Source organism: Alexandromys fortis, unplaced genomic scaffold (genome assembly GCF_014885135.2).
Source record: "Alexandromys fortis isolate MF-2015 unplaced genomic scaffold, M_Fortis_MF-2015_v1.1 scaffold_10, whole genome shotgun sequence".
Classification (NCBI taxonomy): Eukaryota; Metazoa; Chordata; class Mammalia; order Rodentia; family Cricetidae; genus Alexandromys; species Alexandromys fortis.
In genome coordinates this window covers 1,223,986-1,249,104 of record NW_026067895.1, presented here as the reverse complement: position 1 = coordinate 1,249,104, position 25,119 = coordinate 1,223,986, and the positions used below count along the sequence as shown (strand labels likewise).

At 38.5% G+C, this 25,119-nt stretch overlaps 1 pseudogene; it reads right to left on the bottom strand.

The window, feature by feature from the left end:
* LOC126512448 (glyceraldehyde-3-phosphate dehydrogenase-like) overlaps positions 1 to 24,633 on the bottom strand; it is a 57,363-nt pseudogene extending 32,730 nt beyond the window's left edge.
* Between the last annotated feature and the right edge of the window lie 486 nt (positions 24,634 to 25,119).

The following is a 25,119-nucleotide window of genomic DNA, read 5'->3' as shown; positions in this document are numbered from 1 at the left end:
AACTGTAAACTTCACTGTTACAGTGTCTCTTTCCTCATCCCCCTCCCCCCCCTTGCTTTGTCTCACTGAGACACAATCCTGTTACTGTTGAATGTGGAGTTGCCAGTGTCAGAGTTCTTATCTACTCCCGTGCTTTCCAGCCATTTTCAACTGAGTACCAATCTGGATAACCTGACTTCTGAGATATCATACAGTTGCCTGTGTTTCTGTCTTTCATTTCGGAACCCTGTGATCTCTTGCTGGCATCTTTTCATACATTTTGGATTAGACTTCCCACCCTCTAAACGACCATCTTCCTATGAAGGATACTTTCTATGGTGACTTGTTCCCGAGCATGCACAGGTCCATAGGTCTGCTCTGCAGCACTGCAAACAACAATAATGTGTCCACAGCTTCTCTAGCTTTCTTCACGATCCCCAGGTTAATGGACAAGCATACATATGCATTTACTGCATGACCTACCTTTGGAAATTGTGTCTGAAAAGACTAAGCATTACAACAAAAACAGACCACATCCAAATAAAAATTACTCTTGGGAATAAGTCTTGGACTAAGCAATCACCAGCATTATGGCTGTAAGTATTTTTTTTTTTTTTAGAGAACAGCAATACTTCAACCTATGCTGAACTCAGAAGGAAATCTATAGTTGGGAATTCCTTCATGATGTATTAGAGAAGAATAAAGCATCCAAATTCAAGGTGCAGAAAAGGGCCTCTAAAAGCTCAGGCATTGAAAAGCACAATGAATTAGTAAAACTGAACATAGAAGTTAATGTTTAGGAAATATGAGGTTCATAAATAATTGAAAAATTAATAAAAGTGCTCAACTGCCTTGAAGGTTTACTCAAGGGAAAAGGCGAGAAAACAAAAGTATATTATAGTGATGAGACAACAGAGTCATATGTGGGAAATGCACCAACACCTCTGTAAGTAGATATTTGATAAATCTTTTATTAGCAACAGCAATTTTAGTAGAATGAAGAAATTTAAGTGGGAAAAAAGTGAACCAAACCATCTCAACAAGACAAGGGTAAAGATATAGGTACCACAGGGCTGGAAAGTTTGTGATAAGTGACTCAAAAATAGCACAACTCACAAAATTTTATAGATTAAATTAGCTTCCTCCTCCATAAAAACAAAAAAAGAATACTTTTATTCGGAAAACAATGGTCTGATTCTTTGTTTAGTATTTAAAGCAAACAAGACATTTTACTCAAAGCAGATGACAAGCAACAAAACCAATTCCCTAACATGCATCGACATCCTGAAATTTAGTGTATGGATATGGGTTACCAAAAAGAACTTAATCCAATCATTAAAATCAACAAAGTAACAGGTTAAAATAAAAATAACATGGAAGCTCTTTTAAAATAGCATCCTTCAGTAAAGTTTGGCTACTTTTTTATGAAATCTTAGAGAAATGAGAGAACGTGAAGAATACTTTCTCAGTGTTGGGAATATTATCGTAAATTAACAGGCATCATATTTTATAGTGAGACACCAAAGATATTCATTCAATTTTTAAAGCTATAAAGGTGATGAGAATTCTATAATTTATTACAAACTGTGGAAGTTTTACTCAGTAATTTGAAACTATAAAAAGCATATTTGAAGGGCTAGAGAGGTGGCTCAGAAATTAAAAGCCCTTGCTGCTCTCCAGAGGAATGGGGTTCGATTCTCAGCATACTTGTGGTAGTTCACAATCATCTGTAACTTCAGTTCAAGGGAATCTGATGTTCTCTTTCCTGGCACACATGTGGTGAACAGGCTTACACGCAAGCAAAACATCCATACACATAAACCTTTCTTTTTATAAATAACACTTATATTGGAAAGGAGAAACAAATTACTGTGTGATTACATATGAACACTGAGATTGCCAATCAGAAAACAAACAAACAAACAATAAAAACAACTGAAAAGCTGTCAGATCTAACAGAATAATTCAATTTGTTACAAAAATCTAAAGTTCAGCTTAATATATAAAGTTTGTTCAGATTCTAAATCAGTGGTTCTCAACCTGCATATCAGATATTTACATTATGATTCATAGCATTAGTAAAATTAGAGTTATGAAGTAGCAACAAAATAATTTTATCATTGGGGTTCACCACAGCATGATGAATTGTATTAAAGTGTCACAGCATTAGGAAGGTTAAGAAACACTGTTAAAAAATAGTCCTCCCACCTTGGACTTCCCTCGGGCAGGGAACCCTGACTGCTCTTCAGACTGGAGAGGGAGGGGGAGAGGAGTGGGTGGTGGGGAGTGGGGGGAGGGGGAGAGAAAAGGGAGACGGGGAGGAGGCAGAAATTTTTAATAATAAAAAAAATAGTCCTCCCTGACTCTCAGCGGCTACCATTGATCAGTGGACATCTTATGGGAATCACAGTTTCCATGATAAGGATACAACTGTACTGTGGGATGATGTGGGACTGGACAGGAGAGTGAGCTTGAATGGGGAGAAGCAAAGTGCAGATTTGAATTTCAGAGAGGTCTACAAATTCTAATGAAGGTGAATTCATCACATAGCAATACAGAGTCCTGTGGCAGAAGACACAAGTTGGGAGTTTTTAAGAGGTAGACAATATTTAAAATACTAAGAATGAATAAAATATCCCAAGAGCTAGAAAATCTAATGCAAGCAGACCTCAAAGTTTACAGGGTGGTGTATCTGAACAGGAACCTGCAAGGAACGCTGGGAGGCTGTTTAGAAAGGGGTCAGGAGTCAATGCTGTTCTTGAAACCAAATAAAATGTTTCTAAAATACCAGGGACTTATCTACTAATGGCATCTGCTGCCTGCCAGTCAAACGAGAGAGAGAGCGAGAGCGAGAGCGAGAGCGAGAGCGAGAGCGAGAGAGAGAGAGAGAGAGAGAGAGAGAGAGAGAGAGAGAGAGAGAGANAGAGAGAGAGAGAGAGAGAGAGAGAGAGAGAGAGAGAGAGAGAGAGAGAATTGGCTACTGAACTTGGCAGGGAAGGAGATATGCTTGTTTACCTATGATGAGACAGATTTGGAGGGATGCTATAAACAGAACAGAGTCAAGAAAGTATGGAAAAGGAAGAAATTAAAATAACACAAAAATTCTTTAACAATTTCTGTAAAGACAAATAAATAGGTAAAGCGATGGGGTCATAGTAAACTCCGGCCTTCTTGGAAATGAGATCACCTGGGTCCTAGGAGGAAAAGCAATCATGGAAGATTATGAATGAAATGAGAGCAATTCTGCTGTGACTCATGACCACCACTGATAGTCAAGGCCCATTATGAAGAGAAAGTCTTTAATACGGTCATCACATGTTAGCCTAAGAGTTACCAGCTTCAACAGGTAAACAACTCTCAACATAGAAATACAAGAAAAGTGGAAAAAGAAAACAGTGATAGTTGAATGAATAAAGACGGGCAGCAAAGGATCTGAAAGAGAACTGGACAGAAATCGTGGAGCAAATGAGGAGCTTTAAGGGTCAGACAGGAAAAATGGTTGACAGCCTCAATAGTGGATCAGCTCAAACAGGACGAAAAATAACAGCACCTCAAGATAGGTAGTTGAAATGTTATTGTCAAACAGAAAGAATGGAAAGAGAAATATGAAAGCATGAATAAAAATGAAAAGACCATTAGTATACCCTTAACAAATAAACATTGACTTAATCATTTTAGAAAGGTGACTCCTACTTTATGTTTGTTGCTATTGTTTAATCCAGTATTTTTCTTTAAGTACTACTTTTAAAAAACAAGAATTTCCTCATGGAACTATATATGCCTGGTTTTCTAAATGCAATTTGTATATTGAAAAAACATGAACATCTGATGTGGGATTCCCCTCTGTATGCTGTGAATATGATTGGCTAATTAATATAGAAAACTGGCTTGACCTGATAGGGTAGAACAGAGCTAGGTGGGGAAAACTAAACTGAATGATGGGAGGAAGAAGGCAGAGTCAGAGAGAAGCCATGTAGCCCTGCTGGAGCCAGATGGAAGTTTATCCAGTAAGCCACAGCCACGTGGCATTACACAGATTACTAGAAATTATAAATTAAAATGTAAGAGCTAGCCAATAAGAAGTGAGTACTAATAGGCCAAGCAGTGTTTGAAATAATATGGTTTCTGTGTGTATATTTCAGTGATGAGCAGCCGGAAATCAACCATCAGTCTCCCCCCAACAAGCATCTCCTCCTAGCTTCTAACTAGAGAGTTGAGGAGCACGAAGTTAGCTTTATAATGAGCTGATTGTGAAGTATCACCAGGTTGGAGTGAGCAACTATCTTATCATCTAGGAGACTGCAAAAAAACTCAGGAGAGAAACACGATTTTACAGAACCAGTTGTATTGTCTATTTAATATAAGAAAACTATAAAACTAGTGACACTACCAGAAAATGCTTAGACATAGTTACAATGTCCAGGTGAATTTTGCTTAGATATCCATGTTCTACTCAAAGAAATCAGGTGTTTATAGGCATGTTTTATTATAAGTAGTATGTGAAAAACCAAAAGACTGCCTCGTTTCAACAAATGCCATACAGAAAAGTGTTCAGACAGCTACAGAAAAAGTAAAGCCAGCTTCTTAGTCTAATTAGAATGCGGGAGTTGCACTGCAGGATAGAAATGGGTAAATTTTAAATTCCTGGACAGACGAACGTGAAGGGTCAGGAGGAGTGCATTGCTTTATTGAAACCGGGAACTTGATCACTGTATAGCTCCTTCATGAATTCACTGAGCATCCCAGAGAGCTTTGCTTGGTCTGTCAATCCTAAGCATTGAAGATGAGTCAATAGCCTGATATAAAACTTTCCCTTCCTAAATAATGTGAGCGACTATTAGAAAGATGAAATTCACAACATAATCATGCTTTGAAGTTTTCAATTATCTTATTTGAGAGGTGGTGGTCTTATTGAAATAATTATTACGTAATTAAGACTGAGAATAGAGCTTGAAACCTTGAATTTCTAACAAATCCCTGGGTCATGGGACTTGTCTCTCAATCACACCATTTTCATGAGTAATGAAGACATACAATGTGGGAAACAAGTGGACTCCCCTATTTTTCTTGAACTTCTCAGTGGTATGAATACATGTGGAGAAAGAGAGGAAAAAGCTAGGCATCTTCACAGTAGTGCTGGAAGTCTGCTGCACGCACAGGCAAGGAGACCCTGACTTACACCTCCAGTCTATTTCTCCAGTGGCGAATTCCCCTTTGTCCTTTCAAACCCACAGCACTTACCATGCTTTCATGAGTTGAGCAGGGGACAAGACCTGCATAGACCCTAAAGACTGTATGGCAGCAACTTATAAAAACAATGCTAGGTACTTCAAAATGCATACTATCTTTATTAAATGGAAATGTAAGATAGTAAAGTTGATAAATAAAGGTGCTAAGCCAGCCCAAATCTAAATATTTAAAGAAGTTGGGATAAAGGTTTGAAGAACAAAAGCTGTGTGAAATTTGGAGAGCATGCTCTTTTTTGTGTGTATTCTCAACTCTGTGATGTGTGGGAGGAGGCTGCTAGTTACTTCTAGGCCGCTTAGCCCAAAATAATCACACAGAAACTGTATTATTTAAATCACTGCTTGGCTCATTAGCTCTAACTTCTTATTGGCTAGCTTTTACACCTTAATTTAACCCATTTCCGTTAATCTGTATATTGCCACGTGGTAGTGGCTTACTGGCAAAGTTTCAGCATGTGTATCTGGTGGAGACTCCAGGGCTTCTCTTGAATCCATTTCCTTTCTCCCAGCATTCAGCTTCTTTTCCCTGCCTAGCTCTGTTCCCTTATAGCTCTACTATAGGCCCAAAGCAGTTCCTTTATGTATCAATGGTAATCACAGCATACAGAGAGAAATCTCACACCATTCTCAACTCTGTGATGTCTATGTAGGATAGAGTATGGATCTATAATGCTAAATAAGTGACTCAGCATCTGACAAGCCTGGAACTTGACTTTAGGAATATTTGCTCTCATCGTTGTCCTCACTGCTTAGTCAATATTAGCCATGATAACAGGAGAAAGTCATATAGGTTGGCGAATCTATTGACATGTAATGATCATCCTGTATTATTTCTGATTCAAGTTCTAAGTTCTTTGATATCCTCAAGAAATGTGTAAATGAATAATAACTCATCTTATAAACATGATCATATATGCCAATAGTCCATGTTATATACCAGATCATACATGCAAGCAAATCTCTGACCCACAAATGCTAAAGCAGCTAAACCATATAGTCAAGCAACAGTTTGTAACAGAATAATGGTCAGGAGTTAGCTAATCAAATTTTCCATTGTTTCAACTCTAATTCTCCCACTCAAAACAGTTAATTAAAACTTCTGGGGAAAAAAAACCAAATATGTTGTTGCAACCAATCACACATATTCTCAGGTTTCTAGTTAGTTCATCTCTTCTTTATTCCAACCACCTCTAAATATTTCCTCTACTTACCCCTCTAGCCACCTCTCTAGCCACCTCCTCTTACCAACCACTGCCTTTAAACCATATAATTATTTATTGTGCCTCCCTTTGAGTCTCTGTCAAGTGCAAATAAAAACACAGACAACTCTGCATTAAAAATTTGCCTTTGCAATAAAGTAGAGGGGGCCTGACCTTGACTTGACCTGTATTCACACTGATGATTATCTTAAATATCACCATAGAGCAGAGCCATCATCCAGAAATTGATGGAAGCAGACAGAGACCCACATTGGAGCACTGGACTGAGCTCCCAAAGTCCAGTTGAAGAGTGGGAGGAATGAGAATATGAGCAAGGAGGTCAAGACCATGATGGGTTCACCCACTGAAACAGTTTCCTGAGCTAATGGGAGCTCACCAACTCCAGCTGGACTGGAAAAAAATCAAACATAGGGCCAAACTAGTTCCTCTGAATGTGGTTGATAGTTGCACAGCTGGGGCAGACTGAGGGGCACGAGGATTTATCCCTATTGCATGTACTGGCGTTTTGGGATCCCCTTCTCTTTGGATGCATACCTTGTTCAGCCTAGATATAGTAGGAAGGGCCTTGGACCTTCTACAAGGCAATGTGACTTACCCTCTCTGAGGATTAGATGGGGAGTAGGGTGGGAGGGTGTGTGGAGGGAATGGGAGGAGGTGAGGGAGTGGGAACTTGGATTAGTATTTTTTAAAAAAATCTAATAATAAAAAAATTGCCTTTGCCTTTACTTGGTTAATTTTCCTTTATTTTTGCAGTTTTCTTGGAGATTCCGTTGCTGTGATACTTGAAGTGCTCATGTCATGGTTCCCAGGCTTTGACTACTAAATTGTACATGGAAGACTCTGGCATGTTGATCTCAGTGGGAGTCAACTAGTCTGAAACGATAATTTGGTACCAGGTTCTTAAACAGAATCTCTAGATTGTGCTCCAAAACTGTTGATTCTGTTTGGTACCTACACATTCCATTTTCTGGGAATCCTCATGGAACTAGGCCACTCCTTTCCATTCAGTTCCTTTATACTACCTTGTGTCCCTCTGTTTTGTGTTGTGCTGCCTGAATATGTTCCTCTTAGGAAGAGCCACAGACTGGAACACAAGCATGTTGTGTGGCCCCTCTAGTATCAACCAAGTGCTTGAGTTTGCAGTTTTCACCATATGGGTATCCTCTTGTATACCTTTTGCTGTGGGTCACTGATGAAACTAGATAAGGCTCTCCTTCCACCTATGTTGTTTTTTATTCTTTGGGTTTCATGGCTTGGCAGATAGATAGATGGATAGATAGATAGATAGATAGATAGATAGATAGATAGATAGATAGATAGATAGATGATAGATAGATAGATAGATGATAGATATATAGATGATAGAAAAATAGAATTGAGAATAAACTAGCTTTCTGACTTTGAAGAAAGCAGATTGTCATTACAATCTTCATACTTGACACTATCTGTAAGTCACATATCTTTCTGCAAAGTTGTGATAGAAGCCTTCATGTCAGTATCCACTCTACAAAATAGGATTGGAACAAAACTGTTCTTTAAAAAAATCCTAAGAAATAAAAGGACCAAAGCATAAATTTGAATTGCTTATGGAGATCATACAACTGAAAATTTGATTCACTGTTGTAATGGTTAGTTTTAACTGTCCATTTAACACAATCTAGAGTCACACAGGAAAACAATCTTAATGAGAAATTATTTAGATCAGTTTGACCTGGTTGCTTGTCTGTGGTGGACTGTCTTGGTTGCTAATTGATACATGAAGACTAGGCTGGCACCATTCCATAGGCAGAATCCCAGGCAGGCTATGTGTGGAGGAAACTAGCAGCATGCATGTGGTCATTTGTCTCTGTTCTCGTCTGTGTCTGTGGATGTGAGTAGACAGGCTACCTCAAGCCCCTGCCACTGTGACTTCCCAACAGTGATGGATTACAGACCAGAACTGTGATGTAAAATAAATCCTTTGTCTCCTACGTTGCTTGTTGTCAGGGCATTTTATCACAGCAGTAGAAATGAAAATAGGACAAGGCCCACATGACATAGGGTTGTTACTCAGCATGCCACTATGGCAGGTGATGGACCCCTGGGAGTAGAATCTTCGAAGAGGCCTTGGGTCACTGGAGGCATGACTCAGTTACATCAAGTGCTTTGCTATAGTATGGGAAGCAGACTAACACACTGCTACTGGATTATTTGACCAAACGACCTAAGGAATTTGACAAATGTGGGCAACACAGATTGGACTCATTTACTAATCTTGGCATGCCTTGTCTTCCTTTTGACTCCAGCACCAAATTTCTCTTTTCTTTTGTTATTATGACTTCTCTTTCACACCCCATTGGCTCCCCTTACTTCCTTTTATCCAAACTCTTTACCTCTTCCTGATGACCTCCTAAGTTGCTGAATACCAATTTCTGTTGGTAACTAGGCAGGCTGGTCTATCTCTCCCACTATCTAGAGCTACAAGCAATCACAATTGAATCCCCCAATGCATCCTGTATTAGAAGTATATCATTAAGGTTTTCCATCAACTTAGCAGAGGCCAGAAACTGCTTTAGAAAAGTATTTAGAATTTGTTTGGAAACATACAATCAAGGTTGCCTGATTTAGACGTGTTTTTTTCAGATCTTGATCCGAGCTGCATATGCAAACTTTTGACAAAAAAGGATAATTGTACAAACTCAGAAGTAATATTTTTTCTACAATAAACCTAGTAGCTAAAATAAAAGGCTCCCAAATAGAGACCATTTCCTAAATGCTATAAATAGATAATTCTCATAAAAATCCATTGGGCCACAATTTCTTCATGCAATAAAGGAAAGCTTAATTAAGGGTGTGCAATGTCTCTCTTACTTGAACTGCAGTGACTCATGTAGAATGTTTCCAACAAAATCAAGATCGGGCTTAAACTTGCAGCCCTGTGTATCAAACAGCTGGTGTTGTATTTCTTAATGGGCTACCTGCTGACAACCACATTTGTAGATATTTTAGACAGAAGGGATAGTCTAAACCAGAGCATCCCATCTTACAAAGAATAAACCAGGACAAAGAAAAATTTATATCATATCAAGGAAGATATTCCAAACAAATACAGAATACCTAGTACCCTGTCTTACCCGCAAGTGCTCAGGTAGATTGACTACAAATGTGGATCTCATCAGTTCCTGGCCATCACCAGTCTCGGCATGACATGTCTTCATGGGCACTTCCTGCATTAAACTTTCGTTTCTTGTGTTTATAACTACCTATCAATTTCCCCTGTCCTCCAGCCTTTAACACAATCCTTCACCTTTGAGTCAACACTACATCTCGCTCTGTGGCCGCCTAAGCGCAGCTTTCATAGGGAGAGACTTTGCAAAGTTTCTTGAGGGCTCAGCACAAATGATGTGAGTACTTATTAAGAGCCAGACAATTTCCACATTCAGAATCAAGTTGTGTCTGCTTCACATAAACTTTTCCCCCTCTCCATTGTATTTGATGTATATCTTAGGTGAGGTCTTAATATCACAATTGATGCCATATAGTCCAAAAGTTTATTAGCACAGGAAGAGAAATTGGAATAGAATACACTAAAATTCATACAGAGCCCACCTAGCTGCTACACAATCTTTTTCAATATCCACTGAAACTCAACCCTCAAAGTGAAGGTCTTATTTCCAAATGGCATCTTGTCATCTCCTGTTCTGAACAGAGTGTATGTAACATTCCCGACGACAGAGAAACAAAGTGGAAAAGGGTTCAGTTTGTTAACAATCTCAAGGTATCCAACAGACTTCTTTCTATTCTCAGGAGCACCCAATGAAATATCATCCTAACCTTATCTGCTCCTAAAAACAATTGTCGCATCCCTACAAACTGTCCTCTCTCCTTTCAATGTGTCCTTAGCCCCTGATGGCTAGATAACACACTTTTGCATTCAACTGGGTTTGAGAATGATAAATGGAGAAAGTTATGCCTCAGAGGTTGGGTTTGCTCAAGACCCCTGCTGTATTTCCTAAGTCTTCATTTAAGTCTTATAAGGCCTAAATTTCCTTTGTGGATTGATTCTGAAATGATGCATAGAAGATTTATTCAGAGAGCAAACACCTTATGCAAAGCACAAGGAAACTAAGGAAAATGATTACTTTTATGTGCTCTCAGCCATAGCCCCAAAGTAACATAACGTTTCAAAGTCTAGCATTTCCTAAAGCATAGTCTATTTATTTATATTCTGACTTCTCTAAAGATGGAGAAACAGAAGGACCAAAGTGTGTCAAAAATTACCACAAACTCCTCAAGAAGGGACAATGGAGACAATTTCTAGAATTTTCTTTGGGATATTTAGGTAGTAGGTGTGAAATCTTTCTAGTATAATTGTAGCTCTTGATTAGTGAATTTTAGTACTGTATATTAATTTTATATAGTTGTAGTGATATTTCATTTGTATTTTAATAAATAAAGTTTGCTCGAAAGTTAAAGAGAGTAAAATAGCCACCCTGGCCAGTCTTACAGACCATGCAGTGGTAACATATACTCTTAATCCCAGTAGACTAAACCAGTACACTAATTTGCTATAGAAACCGGACAGTAGTGGTTCACACCTTTAATCCCAGCACCAGGGAGGATTATAAAATGGGAGGAGACAGCTCTCAGGTGCAGTCTCATTCTCAGGATTCCTGGAGGCAGGATCACCATTTTTGGACTGAGGTAGGGGTAAGAGCCAGTTGTTGGCTGTTTTGCTTTTTTGACTTTCAGATTGAAGCCCAATATCTTTCTCTTGGTTTATTAATCATGCTGCATACAATAATGGACTTCATAATAGGATCTTTGTTTTAATGTATTATTCTTTGATTCATCTTCCATTAATTTCTCATCTTGCCCCTCCCACTTAGGTTCCTTCCTTTTCTGAGCATGTCCATCTTCTACTTTAATATTGTATTTATATGACACCAGTGTGCCTTCATTTGCGCATGCACAAGCACACACACATGTGCACACACAAACACACACACACAATGTAACGTTCAAATAGCATTTGTCCTTCTGAGTTTGGTGATTTCACTTAGTATTATGGACTCCCCCACTTCCATGCACTTGTCCTGTAAATGACATAATTTTGTTCTTTGTAGCTGAATGAAATGGCTTGGGTATATCTGTCACCTTTTCTTTATCCAACTATCTCTTGATGGGCATCTAAGCTGATTCTATAACTTGGTTATTGTGAATGCTGTTGAAGAAATAGAAAGCAGTAGCCCTTTATCAGGTAGAAATTGACTCCTTTTGGAATCCAAATATGAGCATGTCTTTTCAACCTACAAGATATCTTATTTTTCTATTTGTATATTTGTAATCTGCATAAGCTCTTAGGAGCTTAACATCATGAGACCCATCAAAAACCCAACCCTTACAATAAGTTCACTCTTTCCTGTTGATCAAGGCTCGACCCCTATCTTGGAGCAGCAGTTGCTACTTTAAACTTGTTGATCATCTTTCTGAGCTAACTTTAGGCCCCTCCTTTGATGTCATGGATCTACCCCAACAGGAGAATCACCATTGGGTGAGGGCACACAACACATCGTTCAGTCATCCAATTAATTAACCTCTTGAGAATTCTGCTACTCTCTCATACACACTTAATGCACTGACAACTCCCCCCCCACACACACACACTCACCTCTCTTCCTCCCACCAGAAAGGGAAAACACACTGTTTTACATAGAAACCTTTATGTGACTTGCTCAGATTTACTGCAGACTTTCATTGAGAAGTGAGAACAATTACTTGTTGATAGAACTACTTCAGAGCTGAAATTTTGAAAAACATCTACAGGATTTTTTTTTATGTAAGAGTATAGTTTTTATTTACCTGTGTCAAGATCAGACCAAAAGGCAGAAGTCCTTCAGAATCCCACACCATGAGAAAGAGACCTTGATCCAGTTTTGGCCAGAAATTACCTTTTTTACCCAAGGTCATCAGCTTGTTTTAAATATCATAACTGTCTACTTCTGAAGACCAACAGCTTCTAGAAGACTTTTACCCTTGGGTTCTGTTATATTCAATGCCCCATGGATGTTAGAACAGGCAATATGTATATATATATATATATATATATATATATATATAGTTAAATTACAGGTACTTTGTTCTCTAAAGTTGATCCTTGGGGCCTATGATACTAGTTTCTTTCTTAAATTGAGTAAATGGAGTTCCTTGTTTCCAGGACTTTACCAAAACTATTCGTTGTTCTTTATTTTCCCCAGTGGTTCTAGTGAGGGCTGTTTACATCTAAGTGATCCTATGAAGGTGTTTTCTTGTCAGGTGTTTGGTAGGATGAGACAATACAGGAGTCAAAAAGACTTCATGACACAGTGACTGGGACAGGGAACAGAGCTAAAAGATGATCTAGGTCTTTAGCCACTCCTGAACTGTTCTGCTTCTCGAACTTAATAGAGCACTCAAAAGGGGCATGGGACTTTAAAGTTGCATATGCCAACAGAATGTGGCCAGATGTGTATGAAAATGAGACTTACAACCTCTACAACATCCAATGAGCAAGCTAAACCATACCCCTGCTGAAAATTGGCCCAGATGACCAATAATTTCCAGTTTCTCTATTTTTTTTTTACCCTGATTTTAACTCAGAAACAAGCAGAGAAAGGCAAATATGTTCCTGGAATCAATCACATAAGCTTTCCACTACTTTTAATTCCCTCTAGCATCTCTGGACCCACAGCCTTCAGCTTGAGTATTTCTGAAGCCTGCAGCTGATCTTCTCTAACCCATAAAAGTTCTCATTCACCTGCCGAGTGCCTTGATTTTCTACCAAATGCACTTGATGGTAGCTATCTCTTGCTACAGAATGCTCTGAATTCTCATCTGTTCTTATTTTTGTGCCCTTTGTAAATTCTGTTCCTTGTGGCCATAATTATGTATTTGCTTTAAGTATTGTTTTCTTCTTAGGGCAGTGATTGAGAAAATGTTCGTGTACCTCAGAATTATCTAGAAGACTTGTTTAAACAGAATTTAGTGGCTTAACTTCAGAATTTGTAGTCCAGAGAGTCTTTGGTGGGACCAAAGTATCTGCATTGCTAACAAGTTTTCAGATTATGCTAATGCTGTTGGTCACATGACAATTGGAGAAATATTTCTTTAAGCCAGCAATATGATTTAGTGACAAATGCAATAATACCTTGATTTATGTAGTGGGTTTGCTCAGAATGGGGCAGTTGAATAAAATCTATGAGCCCAAAGTCATATTTTAAGTATGACCTTCTTTGGAAACAGACACCTTGAGTTGGAGTTATGAGGTTATAAGAGGAAAAGAAATGAATTTGGTCAGAGTTGGAAGAAAATGTCTTCAGCCTGCTCATAATTATGATTTGTTTTGTCCTTCTGAGGTAATTAGCCATACTTCAGCAAAGACAAGTAGGACACTCTGTACTTACTCATGCATGACAGATAGATCGCAATACAGCTTCCCGTTGTGCAAAAGGAGAGAAGATTACAGGGTTAAATTAGTTAAAACTGTCATTTACAAGACAAGACTTGTAATTTAGGAATAACATCTGGGTAGTAACTGACTACCTCCTTACTAGAATCCACTGACATTTGAGTAGAAATAGGGATATGGGATGTTTGGAGATGAAAAAAGTTGAGGTTTCAATCCTTATCCATGCAGCAAAAAAAGATGCGGCAAGTGACATTAAGAGTCAAAGACACATATCACGGGTTGTTTTTTTTTCTTCGTCTATAGATTCTAGATTGTATGTAGATGCATAAAGTCATACATATACATAGATGTGCATATATAGATACATGAATATATAGGCATATGAATGTAAGAAAGAGACCAAGGAGAAGGATATAGACTAGTAGGAAGGAAAAGGGGGAGAACTAAAGAGGAAGGGTGAATATGGTCGAAGTACATGACATCCTTGAAAGAAATTCTATCATTATATATGATGAATATGCACCACTGAGAACATTTTTAAGGGATCCAGTGGATTGGCAGTGGAGCACTGCTATGAGAGCCCACATGCTTCCTTCATAGGTTGCATGTTAATCGTGTTGCCTGAGATCATTGCCCTTCCCTCCCATCAAGTTAAGTAATCCATTATTTCAAGTTGGCATCATTTCTTTCCTGGCTCCCTCCTCCTGTGTTCCTAAATCCCTCAGCTGTCCCAATAGTCAGTGGACGCTTCCTGTTTTCAATTTTATCTTCAATCTTTATTTGGATGCTTTTAGTTTGAAAATAAACACATGATAAATCTCAGCATGAATTGAACAATTATATGTTTCTGTGTAATGTGTCTTTCTCAGTTAAGCTTTCCTTTTGATAAAAGGGACAGTTAAGCACTTCTCTTTTGTGTGAGTTCTACCCCAAGGAAGCAATATTCAGGAGAACAATATGTAAAGTAGCCAGTTTGGGGGGCAGGGAGATGATTCAGTGGGTAGGAACACTTGCTGTAAAAAATGAGGATTTAAGACGAGTCTTAGGACCCTATAGTGGAAGCTGAGAACTAACTGCTACAAGTTGTCCTCTGACCTATGAGTATGAATGAGTATAAACACACACACAGAGAGACACACACAGAGACACACAGAGACACAAGCAGGCACACACACAATCTAATACATAAATGAGTGAATATGTAAGTGTAAAAAACATTTTAACTTTTACTTTTACTTTCAAATATCTGTATTTGGGGATAATTTTATCCCCCCTTAAATATTTGAATCATTGATATATATGTTAAACTGGAGCTTTGAGCACATTTATACTTCACAATTAAAATTACTTATTCGTGACTATTTCAGGATTGAAGTAAAATTAAAAGCACTGAAATAATGAACATTGAAATGCTAAAAAAAACATTTTAAATTGCCAGTTCAGGTCTTTGGTTCATAAAATTAAAGAAAATGAACTTGAAAAAACATATATAGCAATAAGAACAGGGCAAAAGCACATCTGAGATCACTGCTTAAAGATGGGACCGCTTGGCTATGTGACAGATTACATTCAAGGTTATGCTACTTGGTGATCAAAAGTGACCTCTTAATAATTTTCTTATGAGCTACAAGCCAGGGAATTATGAATGAAGCCGACTACAGTTTCCTATGAGACACAAAACCACCTACAGTATCCGAAATCTTTCTTCTCTGTTGGAGTCTAACTTCCCCAGACCCACTTTATTGCATATGATAATTTAGCTGTCCTTTGTGGTTTCACGCAGGTCAAAGGGCATCACTGTATGTTGTTTGGGAGTTAAGTTTCTTCCTGAATGAAATCTGGCTGGGCCATTCATTACCTGGAAGCAATAATTGGCTATTCTATCTGGAACAAGCAAAATTAACAATGAAAGAAATTGGCTTAATTGTGTATATGGTTCTCTACAATTCCATTGATGCTTTCTGCAGATGATGTAAGTTTCTCTTCATGACTGAAACAGTTCTAATGTGTGTATGTGGCACATTCTCTTCTTATCTTCCTTGGTCGTTGATTAGAAGTTGGTTATCACAAGCAGGGCTGCACTAGTATGCACTGATGGGCAAATATCTCTGGGATAGCGTGCCTTCTTTGGATAAATATTCAGACGTGGCACTGTCACTTTATGTGGTATGTCTACGTTTAGTCTTTTGAGGACCACCTATACTGATTCTACAGTGGAAGACTAGTCTAAACTCCTATCAGCAGTGCATAAACTTGCCTTTTTGTTCACATTCTTGTCGAGCTTTTGTTATTTGTTTCTTTTTATAGTTTTATTTTTTGGTTTTGTGAGGCAAGGTTTCTCTGTGTAGCCCTAGCTTTCCTGGAACTAGCTCTATCGACCAGGGTAGCCTTGAACTCACAGAGATCCACCTGCATCTTTCCCCCAAGTGCTGGTATTAAAGGTGTGCAACACCACGGTCCGGCTTGTTATTTGCTTCTTAGTGACTAACATTCTGACTAGGGTGAGATGGACTCTCAAGATAATTTTAGTCCATATTGCTCTGATGGCTAGTGGCTTAAGATTTATCATTTATTTGTGTGCATGTGTGTTGCAGGTGTATATATTTATGGGAACATGCAAAGTCCACGTATCTTCTTCTATCACTTCAATTTTTTTCTCTTTTTATAGATATTTGTTATTTAAAAGCCTTCACATACAAGCTATATTGATCATATTTTCCCTCCCCAACTCCTTATAGCTGCTCCCCACCAGCCTACTCTTCCAACTTTCAATTCTCTCTCTCTCCCTCCCTCGCTCTCTCTTTTTCTCTCTCTTTCAAAAAAAAACAAAAACAAAAATAAAAACAAAAGCAAGCAAGACAACAAACAAAAACTAGTGCTTTAAAAATAGCAAAACAATAGTTTTTTTTTTTTTAAAGGACCCTAAAAGGGACACACATGGAGGCCCCAGGAAAGGGAAATAGTTAAGATCTCCTGGGTAAACAGAGAATGGGAGTAGAAGGAAGGGGCTGGGGAATGGGAACATGACAGAGAGTGGAAAGCAGGAGCAATGAAAAAGATCTCCGTAGAGACAGCCATTATGGGGTTAGGGAGAAACTAGGTGCTAGGGAAATCCCAAGGAATCCACAAGAATGACCCCAGCTGAGACTCCTAGCAATAGTGGAGAGAAGGCCTGAACTGGCCTTCCCCTCTAATCAGATTAGTGACTACCCTAATTATCATGATAGAACCTATATCCAGTAACCAATGTAAGCAGATGCAGTGATCCACAGCCAAGCACTGAGCTGAGCTCCTGGAGTTTAGTTGAAGAGAGGGAGGAGGGATCATATAAGCAAGAGGAGTCAAGACCATGATTAGGAAACCTACAGAGACAGCTGATCCAAGCTAGTGTAAGCTCATGGACTCTGTATTGACAGCTGGAAAACCTGAATGGGACAGAACTAAGCCCTCAGAATGTGTATGACAATTATACAACTTCATCTGTTGGGAAGGCTCCTGGCAGTGGGATCAGGACTTATCTTGGGTGTATGAACTGGCTTTTTGAAGCCCATTCCCTATGGTGGGATACCTTGCTCAGCCTTGATACAAGGGAGAGTTGTATGGAAGACCTTGCCAGAAACGAATGAGAAGTCTCTGTCTATGTCTACTGGAGAGGGGCTTGGCCATGCCTCAACTTGGTATACCAGACTGTGTTGATTCCCCAAGGAAGAGAGGCTTTACCTTCTCTGAAGAGTGGATGGAGTTGATGGTGAGGTGGGTTGAGGAAGGGGAAGTGGGAGGAGGGAAGGGAGAGGGAACTGGGGCTAGTATGTAAATTTTTAAAAAAAATAAAAATAGCAAAACAAAACAAAGAATGAGACAAAAAAAAAATCCACTCAAGTCTTCTTTGTGTTGGCCAGCTATTTCTGGGCATAGAATCACCCTGGAGTGTGTCTGATAATCTCAGGTCACCTATTCTTTTGAGACAGGGCCTCTTTCTGAACCTTGGGATTGAATTTTTACCAGTTGGGCTGGTATCCAGTCATTCCCCCGTGATTCTCATGACTCCTTCTTCGTCAGCGCGGGAGTTACAGGCCTGTGTAGAATGCTCAGCTAATTCCATGGGTGCTGGGATCTGAGCTCTAGAGGTTCAAGTATTTAATGGCTGTTTGTGTGAAGAAATTCTGAGTGAATGGGTAAGAAAAAAGCCCTTGGTGAATGCATATTTCAACATTATTTTCTGAGCAACTACATTCCTAGACAGAAAGCCATTGCCTGTGCCTGTATCTTGCAGAGTTTTCCCTATTATTATTTTTTCTCTAAGAATTCCAGGTTTTGATCATGGGCCCTGGCCAGTTTGACATGATTTCTGAAACGAAGACCAGATAGAAATCCTGGCTCCCATTGTCTTGTATGGCTGTCGAGCTTCCACAGAACCATTTGGTGAAGTGTCTGTCTTTCCTCCAATGTATATTTTGGACATTCAATTTTAGATGTCTGTAGATATTTTCTATTCTAGTCTACTGGTCTCTGTGTCCGTTTTTGTGCCAATAGAATCCTGGGATTTTTATTTCTATTGTTTGTAGTATGATAATAGGTAGGTGGCTAGTTCCAGAATTATTCTGTTTGCTCACATAAGCCTTAAGAATTTAGGGTCTTTTGTGTTTCCGTGGGCATTTCAATAGAATTTTTCTACTTTTGTGAAGAATGACATTGGAATTTTGGTGGTAATTTTACTTTATTTTCTTTTTCATAGTAAGGCTGTTTTTCCAGAATATAAATTCTCTTATTTTCTAAACATGGGAAGTCTTTCCATCTTCTAGCTTCTTGTTATTCAATTATTTTTTTTTTCAGTATTTTAAAGTTTGCAGAGGGGTGATCTATCACTTCCTTGATTAGTCTTTTTCTGAGACATTTATTTAAGGCCACTATGGTGAGAATAAATTCTTTACCAAAATGGTTATTAATTATATATGAAAGTTACTGAGTTTTTCATTATAATTTTGTGCCCTGAAAGTTTTCTTGAAGTTTTTATCTGCTCTAATAATTTTCTATTTGTGTCTGTAAGTTCTCATATGGAATTATGCCATCAATAAGTAAGCATACTTTCGCCTCTTCTTATTATTCCCTTATTTCCTTGTCATGTCTTATTGCCCCATCTAAGACTTCAAGCATTATATTCAACAGCAGTGGGGAAAGTGGAAACCTTTGAGCTTTTTCTTGGTTTTGTTGGAAATCCTGTGAGGTTTTCCTTATTTAGCAAAAATATGGCTGTATTGCTGCTGCTTCATGTCCACTGGAAAAGTGTGACACCCTGTAAAATATTTGCTGTATTAAAATGTCTTAGTGTTAACTTGAACTTTTAGAGAAAAGCAAATTAGAGATTCAATAGGGCTAGTCGACAATGTACACAAGACAATAGAACAAAGCAAAGGACTACAAACACAAAGAGAATTGTATTAATATTGACCAAAGTCTTAGTTTAAGTTAGGAACTTGCATACCAAAGCCAGTGTATTTAGTCATCCAAGGATCAGTAGTTCCTATTTAATTGCAAGTTCTAGGTTAATAGGTCCCTAACTTGAGGTGATGCTGCTATCTGGCTGGGCACACACATTTTGTAGTGAGTGGCTGAGTTCTTAATATGATAACTGAAAGGGAAAGGGAAAACTAAACTTGGTGTAAATTTTGAAGCATCCTGAAGATGATATTGAAAAGACTGATTTAAACATAAATGATCGGGATCTGATGGATTCGGACAAACTTACATGAAATAAATGGTAATTTCAGGAATAGCCACAAGATTAAGAGGCAACAGGATCAGGGGAGAAATGATTGTCTGAGAAGTCAGGATCTTGATAAATTTTGAGACACAAAGTAAGTTTTAGGTCATGGAGACAGTAAAAATAATTCAAAAATTTAGAGGCAAGCTCCAGAGAAAACACTGCCACTATAAAAACTAGTAAGTAAAGGGGTTGGTGGATGTGACAAATGGTACCCAGGTAAAAATGCTGACCCATCACATCCAGAGATAGCTTGATATCATTAGCAAGCTTGGCAGAAAATGAAGAACAGACAGCCTTTAGCTGAGAGGTACTAAATAAGTACATACTTAAGGAAACTTGAGACGTTTGGGGGAGTTAAATGCTAATTTTTGAAAGGATATTATTATGAGCTCCGAGTAAAAGAATAAAGGAAATGAATGGAAATGAGGACTTAGGTTCTGAAATAGATCCGGAACTTCTTAAGCACTGTATAAACATTGGAGTGCAGAGAGTAAACAAGCTTCAGCTGAAGTCTTATTCATAAAACATCAGTTAACGTGTGTCATTCAGCTTCTTACATAGTTACAGTCCTTATCTTTCATGTGTTATGGTTCACATGGTTCAGCTTATTACAGCAGCTCAGGTCCAGGACTCTTACCATCAGCTCTGTGTGTTGTGCATTTTATTTAAAAATGTTATAACTGAATATTCTTTTATTTCATGCACTGAACATTATTATATTTATTGTAGCCAGATCTCTTTGTGGTCTTTTAGCATATATACCCCTCTTTTCTTCATAGTATCGTAGCATTCATTTATCAGTTATACGAATATCCAACTTCTTTCATGCTTAGTTATAGTGGCAGAAGAATAACTGATAAGGAAAATGGGCTATAGTGGAGTGTAAAGTTAACTTGTATGAAAATGTTATGATGTAACTATCTCGGGTACAGTGAATGTTTATAATAAAAATTTTAAAGTAAATAAAAGATCGCCTACTCGCTAAAACAATGGCTGATGAAAACTTTTTAAAGAGTAATAAAGTTGTGTTCTCCCATTCTAGTTTCTTTCTATGACAGTTGGAACAGAGGCAGAATTGTAACTCACATCATACTGTGTGGAATAGGAGAACGAAACGGTGTGAGCATGGAACACTACGTCATCTGAGCCTGATTTGTTCATGTCCCTGATTTGCCAAACAACCATACACTCAGAATTTTTCATGAAAGAGATTTTTTTTTTAAATTGTATATTTAGGATTTCATTACAGCAGCCAAAAAACACTTTCTAACCAGTTCAGGCTACTAAAAACAGTCTGAGAAGCCAGTAGATTGCTAGACTCCTCAAGCACAGGCCCTCCCATCTCTCTGTAGTAAGATTAACTACTAGAGCATCCTCTGTCTTTGCCTTCACCCCTGAAGTCTCTACACACCTGTTTTCTCATTCATCCCTCTTTGATGGAGGAAACAAACACTGCTTTTCCAGAAAGTCAACACTTTTCACATATACTCTTAATCGTATCTCTTCCTAACCCTTCAATGACATAATGAATTCTTGAATTCAACTTTTTTCCTTGAATATTCAAATTTCTTAAGCTGTGAAATGTAACTTTTCAATTGGTTGAAAATATTTTGTTGTTATTTTCTGTTGTGTGGAAATTACTTAAACGATAGACCCATGTAAACTGCCTCCATTTCCTTTTCATTTTATTCTTTCAAGTTACCCCACAAAACAACCTTTTCTTTCATTACTAAAACTAATATTCTGTGGTGAGTGACATGGCTCAGCAGTGCTTGTTGTCGAGCCTGACAACCTGAGTTTGGTCCCCAGGGCCTACATGGTAGAAGAGAACTGACGCCCACAGGCTTTCCTCTGACCTTTACACATATGTCACAGCCTGTGAGTGTGTGAAGTGGTTCAGCAGTTAAGAGCACTCGCTATTCTTCCAGAGGACCTGGGTTCAATTTGCTGGCATCCACATGGACACTCTCAACTGTCTGTAATTCCACTTGCAGAAAATCAGACAGCCTCTTCTGGTCTCTGAGGACATAGTGTATAGGTGCTGCACAGACACACATGAAGGCAAAACACCCATGTGCATTACAAGTAAAAATATTTCTCCTTTGTTAATATTGTTGACTGAGGTTCCTGTCCCATCCAGTCCCACCATTGTTAAATCCCAAAGAACTACACAGAGTCCTGTATTAATTATAAACTGATTGGCCTAGTAGCTCAGGCTTCTTATTAATTAATTCTTACATCTTTCACTAACCCATTATTCTTGCTTGTGTTAGCCACGTGACTTGGTACCATTTTGGTGAGGCAGTCACATCTTGCTTGCTCTGTGTCTGGCTTCCTCTCCAACTGGGTGACTACTGCAGACTGACAGTTTCTTCTTCCCAGAATTCTCATTGCCCCGCCTATACTTCCTGGCTGGTTGCCCCGCCTATACTTCCTGCATGCCTACTGGCCAGTCAGCATTTTATTAAACAAGTACAAGAAAAAAAATCTTTACAGGGTAAAACCATTGTCCCACAGCATCATACAAAGTATTTTCCTTAATAATTATTCATAAGAATAAGATGCAAATATGAACTAACTCCCCCATGAAATGAGACCATTTTTACTTCCTCATTGCTACTTGTCTAAACTTAGGTTGGCATTCGCTCTTCGTATTTCATTATCTAATTCTATATATACTTTGATTATTTATAACTTGAAGTGCTTATAAATGTGGTATTAGGTAAGGGGTGGGTCTCTATGATCTCCATTCACTCCACAGCATTACATCTTGACAAACTTCATCCTCTGAAGTATTCAGGTCTCATCTGTGGTGGTTCTTTACATGTATGTCAGGAAAAGCCAGGCAAAGGAGAGGTTAGACAGAGATTTAGAAATTTGCTGTTATGTGTAATATAACAATTGTAATGTAATATAACAATTGTAATGTACCAATCTTTTAGAATAAATTGATCAAGGATTACTCCTCTATTGTCACCTCAACTGACATCTGAAGAAGGTCATGTTTATGGACCTCGCAGATTCACAAAGATGCCACAGAGGATAAGAATGGAATAGTCAAATAGGAGAAGAGATGGAGTTGGGGAGGTCGAAACTTATCAAACAAGTGGGATGTTCAGAATTAAGCTGTTCAGAATTCAGCCTGTAATTAGAGACTAACAAGCAGACCTTCTTTTGTAAGGCTCTGGGTAGCAATAGGAACACATGAATGTTAGCTCTTACTTCCCCTGTGCCACATATTGTGAAGTTTGATTGTTTCTATGTCACCCATCTAAAGTTTGTGATGCAGAGATAGGTCTCAATGGCATTTCCATTTTAGGGTTACTTTAAATATTCAGTGTGTAGGAAAGGAAGCCCAGAAGCTATAAATTACCAATCTACAGCAGATGGCATTTTCCAATGTTGACTATACCATCTACTATCTCATATAATCTGGCAATGTCACCTGTCATAGGCTAGTTGGGCTGCTACAACAAGTTATCATATATAAAGGGGATCAAAAACATCTGTATTTTAACACACAGTTCTGCAGGCTAGGAAGTTCAAGGTCAAAGTGCTCATAGACTGGTTCTCAAACAGCCATCTCTGTAATCAGAGACTACTTGTTTGTTTTTCCCACTGCCCAGACCTGAATAATCACACAGAAACTATATTAATTATGGTTCTGTTTGGCCAATAGCTTAGGCATCTTACTAACTAACTCTTACATCTTAAATTAACCCATTTCTATTAATCTGTATTTTGCCATGAGGCTATGGCCTACTGGTAAAATTTTGGGGTCTTTATCCTCTGGCAGCTACATGGCGTCTGCCTGACTCTGTCTTCTTTCTCCCTGCATTGAGTTTAGTTTCTCCGTCTAGCTCTATTCTGTCCTGTCTAGGCCAAAGCAGCTTCTTTATTAATGAATGGTTAAACACACACACACACACACACACATTCACCATTCACAGCATACAGAGGGGAATCCCACGTCACAACTCTTCTTACAGTCCTTGCATGGTAGAAGAATCAAAGGAGCTTTTCAGCATCTCCTATGAAGGAACCAATCCTATTCATGAATTCTTCACTCATAAAACCCAAACATCTTTCCAAGGCAATGCCTCCTATTAGCACTATGCAGGGTTATGATTTAATTAACAAAAGGTTTGTGTTATTGTTGTTGTTATGGGTAAGAAACACAATCAGGGTACCACAGCTTGCTGCTCACCCATTTGGAGGTTTCTTCTCCCTGAATCTAGATGGACAAATGATTACTTTAGACAAGAGACTGTGGTAGAGTCAATGCTTTGTGACTTTCAGAGTGAGGCCATGGGAACCAGTGCAGATTCTACTATATGTATGGAAGCCATAAAAGCTCTGAGTCCTCCTACCCTGGGCTTGCAGCACTTAAGGAAGCACTGAGCACACACAGAAGTCACTTGACAGCTTGAGTAAAATGCCTCTGCCTGAGCCAAATTCTTACTTTTGTCAGCTATTCTGGTATTGTCTCTGAATCTATAAACACTATGAACCAAAGATAAGCCACACTCACTGGGCCACTGCAGGATCCTGATACATAGATCCCTAAGCCATAAATAATAACTTAATTGCAGCTTTATGGCCTGAAATTTAATATGGTTTGTGATGTGTCAAATCCAGTTAGCATAAAAATCTAAGACACCCTCTTCACACTGATGACGATGATAGATAGGTTTACTAATTGACATCCTTGTCACTTTTCACTAAATTCCTCCCCCAAAAAGGAAGATGAGTGAGTTGGAAGCCGCATTTAGAAAGAAAAGATTTTTTTTTATTATTATTAAAAATGAGGTACCAGAATTGAGACAGTCTATTGGGTGTCACTCAGCTTGTAATGACCAATTCCCCTTTTCTTGTCATTACCGGGGATTATGAAACTCACCTGTGTGAGCTGCCCTTCTTCTTTAAAGACAGCTGAGGAGAGACACAGCCTGCCCCGACCACTAAGTGCTCTGCTTTTGCCTCTGCCAGGCCAATCATCGTGAGCCGGCACACACAAACTGTTGCCCTGATGCTGAGCAGCTGTCTAATTACAATTTTGTTATTATTAATTACAGAGTAGAAAATCATTTGTAATTAGCTCAGCCTAAATCATAGTTTAAACAGCCAAAAATTACATTACAAACTAAAGTGTAATTAAAGCACTACACTAAAGTGTTTATTTAAACCCAGTTTAGTTGCAAATTTTTCAATCAGCTTTTCAGACTCATACATGGATTTAATTAGTCTCCAGTACTGACAGTTTAGTGCATTTATTCATTAAGCATCAATATTGCCGAACAAATGTAAATAAAATATAGACAGAGATGCTTTAAAGGGGCAGTCACGGGAACATCTGGGTAAGATAATGAGGCTGGGAAAGATGTGAATGTTAATGAACCTCCTAAACTGCTGAAAGCCTCGTAGCTCCGGGAAGCCAGGCGTGTCAGCAGGAGCGGATGTATAATGTAGCTGTCAGCTGAGTCG